Source organism: Dreissena polymorpha, chromosome 4 (assembly GCF_020536995.1).
Source record: "Dreissena polymorpha isolate Duluth1 chromosome 4, UMN_Dpol_1.0, whole genome shotgun sequence".
Lineage (NCBI taxonomy): Eukaryota > Metazoa > Mollusca > Bivalvia > Myida > Dreissenidae > Dreissena > Dreissena polymorpha.
In genome coordinates, this window is record NC_068358.1 from 144,175,216 (window position 1) to 144,179,731 (window position 4,516).

At 36.5% G+C, this 4,516-nt stretch overlaps 1 pseudogene; it reads left to right on the forward strand.

Moving 5' to 3' along the window:
* The first annotated feature begins 699 nt into the window (after positions 1 to 699).
* LOC127877251 (uncharacterized) lies at positions 700 to 4,015 on the forward strand (annotated as a pseudogene).
* Positions 4,016 to 4,516: the final 501 nt, after the last annotated feature.

Genomic DNA, 4,516 nt, shown 5'->3' on the forward strand with positions numbered 1-4,516 from the left:
CTTGACAAAAACAAAAAGGATTCCTCGGAAAACTGATGCTCCTTATAAGGAATTCACTTGACAAATATTTTCATGAATAAGGATTCTTCTGGCAATTGATTACCCTGATAACCAATACCTCGAATTGAGGATTCCCTCACATACGTTTCCCCTCACAAAGGATTCACTTTAGAAGGATTCCTCTAACAAATGATTCCCATGCCAATAGATTCCCTAAACATAGGATTCCTTTTATTAAAAGATACCGTCACAAAGGGCTAAACTAACAAAGGATTCCACTGGCAAAGGTTTCCCTTTACGTAGAATTCCACTCTCAGAAAATTTTCCCTCAAAAAGACTAACATTCTACTGAAAAAATTTCCACTGGCAGTGTTTATAGTCGTAGTAAGTGTAAAGCTGATATTTGTTATAAACACAATTACTTTTTATCCGACGAATATATAATAAATGGTGTAAGGTTAACGCTATATCAAATTTAAGAGCTGATTATATTGACCAATACACAAGAGCCTTACATTGCGGCCAGATATGAAAAGGAAGCAATCTGTAGCGAGACGGTTACACTACATTCATTCAAATGTAAGAGCATATAATGATGGGAGATTAAAGCACACGGCAACTAAATTGTGAAATTCGGAGGGAAAGTTCGTACCCTTTGGAAGGACGTACGTTTAGCAGTAATTATTCTAAACTTAATGCCTAATAACTCACAAATATAATATTTACGTTGTTTTATTCGGTCTATCGAAATGTAAATGCAGGGCGCCTGATCTATAATATACAATTCGAAAGTTATATCGATGTAAACACGATCAAAGTGGATGATGTACAAGGAATAATGAGTACCGTAATTACCGTAAGTTTTCGGACACCGTCTTTTTTGGCAAATATAATTATTTTTTGTGACTTTTAATTTTCGGACATACGGGTGTTCGTCCAACATTCATTTCTCTTAATTTTCGGACAGTTACAGCGCTATTTTACATACTTCAGCCCTGTTTCCACTCATATTGTGACACTTCGATCATGGATTTTTACAACCGGATTAAGGTCATAAAACCTGGAAGATGCATGCCTGAGTGCAATGGACCATTACATTCGCGTAAATAACATTGGATATCGGTAGAAAACAATGGATTGAACCAACAGCATTTGAAACAGTTTCGTCTTATTAAGGAAGCAGACTACTATATGTGTTTACCTTTTTGTTCTATATCATTTCAGGCAAGAGTTAGAAAAGCTGTGAAGTTGTATTTATTTTCGTTAAGCAAAAAAAAGAAGAGTAAATCACAATAAAATCATTGTACATTTATTTATTGCTTTTATTGCAATATACTTATATTTTTCGGACACCTTTATTTTGTGTCTAAATTTTCGGACACCTGTATGTTTTATATATATTTATTTTTCGTATCTATATTTTCAGAAAAAAATAAGTGTCCGAAAACTAAGAGTAATTACGGTATCAATAGTAAACGAGGTATTTCTTCTCTATAAAACTAAAACGATGGCCTGGTCGCATCTCGGTCACGTGATCTTGTCAATGGAAACATTTTACACATGTATATCACTTATTTCACTGGAATCGTTTTGTCCTAAATAAAGTTAAGCAAAGCTTTATATTTAAACAGGTATTACTATATTTACGTCATGTTGAATTGAACGCATATAAGTGTCATTTTGGGTAGCTTTGCATCCGGATTACCTAGATACATTTTAAATTAATACTAGATTAATATGGCATAACATAGACAATTTAATTGTAGATAAGGCAGTCAAATGGGATCCAAAAAAGTACGGAATTATTCCAACAAAGGAGTCAAGAACATAGAAAATGCTGATTCTAGTAAAACGTTAAAATCACAGCAAATGAAGAAGCAACGACAGGACAATTATACCAAAATAGACAAGTCGCCAGTGACAAACCCAGACTCGTCAAACAGTTCCGTTCACAAGACATTCCTGTTTGTTGTGTTGGCGTTGCTGGTTGCAACTACTGCTGTGATTCTCACGAATGATAACTTGAAACATTTTATGAGTAAGTTCAATATTTTAACACTGAATACAATAATTTCTCTATAAAACCCAAAGTACAAAGAAGGGGGGAAGAACACTTGACCAGGTAGTCCGTCAAGCCGTCCTTACATAAAGAGCCTTCATTCTAAGGCTATTGCGCATTAGAAACATACTGCATTATTGCATTTTAAATGAACGGACAATTAAACTAAAGAACAATGACCAGGAAAGAAATCATTGTAACCGCATGTTTGTCTTTATGTAAGGCACGTGAGCGATTGTTATGACAATACATGAGCAGGGCACTTAATACTGAAAAAAGATAAAATATTATTAAAACCAGCGTTAATTAAAACCGACTAGGACGAATCGATGAAAGGAATTTAACCGATCAAAAGAGCTGCAAAAAATAGCAAAAAAAGAACAATTTAAATCAAGATTAAGGCATTTGTGCACTAAGAAATACGCACATTTATAAATTTTATGCTAACAATGGTTTAGTTTCAGAGATTAGTGAAGAGACTGCGGAGTTCCGTCTGCCGATCATTGACCTAGACAAGGCCAAGGTTGACCAGCAGGCGGTGGCAGCTCAGGTGGTCGACGCACTGGAAAACATCGGCTTTCTCTACGTTGACAACATCCATGGCATCGATTTCGACAAATTGATGGAGTGCTGCAAGTGGTTCTTCGGTCAGCCAAAGGAGGTAAAAGAGTCGCTGATGAGAAAACATTGGAAACCGGAAAACCAGAACGTATACCGCGGCTATTTCCCGGTTGTGGAAGGCGATCCCAGTCGCAAGGAGGGCTTCGAGTTTGGGCGGGACATTGACCCTAATGACCCTAATGACCCTACTGTCCAGACCGGAAACTGGTTTTATGAGCCGTCTGTTTGGCCAAAAGAGAATGGGTCATTTCCATTCAAGGAGTTGTTGCAGAACTATTACGAGATCTTACACAACGCCAGTCTTGATGTTTTGCGACTAGCAGCAGTCGGCCTGGGAATAGACGAACACTCATTCGATCCCATATTCGCTGACCGACCAGTCACAACTTTCCGTTTAATGCATTACCCTCCCTGGAACGACGCTCCACCGGCAAATGCAAAGATTGAAGACGGTAAGATCATCACCACGCCGGAACACTCGGACTCCAACTTCCTCACAATGTTGTACACTTTCCACTACACGGGACTGGAGGTGTTAACGGCGGATGGGAAGTGGAGTGCCCCGGAACCGCGACCCGGCAGTTTCGTCATGAACATTGGGGACGTATTCTCCCGCATGATGGGCGGGAGGTTCAAGGCCACTCGCCACCGTGTACTTGATATTGGAGTCGACCGGTACTCCGTGCCTTTCTTTTTTGAACCGTCTTATGACGGCGACATTGGGGTGAATTTCATGTCGCTTGCTACTGGACAAGGGCCGGAACATAAAGTGGAAAAATACGGGCCGTGGATGATTCAGCAAGTGAAATACATAAAAAAAGTACTTTGAATACAAAGTGTTACCAGAGTTTTGAGACACTTTGTGATACATAGTGCATCTTTCGTGTTCCATGAATATATTTCAATCTTGTACTCTTATGAAAACGTTTTTGAGTTTTGTTATATGGTATGCATTCATCTACGAGGGGCAACTTTGAGCTTTTAAGTTTCCACTTAATACTTGTTATATTACAGAAAACTATGTCATCTTAGTTCGATTAATATATTCCTCCCAAAAGTTATGAAAAGGGATTATTGTTTACTTATGTCCCATGCATCCTCACAAACAGATACGTATACAATAGTATAATCGTGTATACAATTATTTATTTGTAAATGCACATTCTAATTTTTTTAATATACATATATAAAACGATTTACGTTTTCAAACTTGTTTTCATTTCTAACATGTAATGTTTAATTTTAATGATTATTGTAAAACATACGGTAATTTCAATGATTTTTAAGAACTCATAATGTAATCGCTTGATTTTAATACAGTTGACAAAACATTAATGAATGTTTTTAATTATCTTTAGTTTTACTAACAAACAATGTACACGTGGGAGAAGACAATATCTACGATGTAAAAGTACAAGTACAAGGTACATAAATACGCCTTTCATAGCCACAATGTACTAACTATATCAATATCATAAATCATCAATACTGCTTTGCGTGGCCGCAGTATATAAAAGACTGCTATACAGGCTTAAAGTCTTCTTTAACATATGAACGCATTCAACAATTTTAAGTACCTTTATAAGTTTGTTTTCCCAGCTACAGCATGTGTAAAACGTAGCTCTGTTTGGTGCTAAGGTTTAAAGTTCAAATGCATATAGTATGTTTTCACAGTACAATTTCTTAAAAGGGAACGTCCCCTTTATTTCCATATGTATCAAAACGTGAAATGTGTGCAAAATTAATTACCATCCAGAGAAAATAACAAATGCTTAACGTATTATCTTTAATTTTTCTTTAAGAATTTTTTTAAATCTTAAAACTCAAAATGTGTAC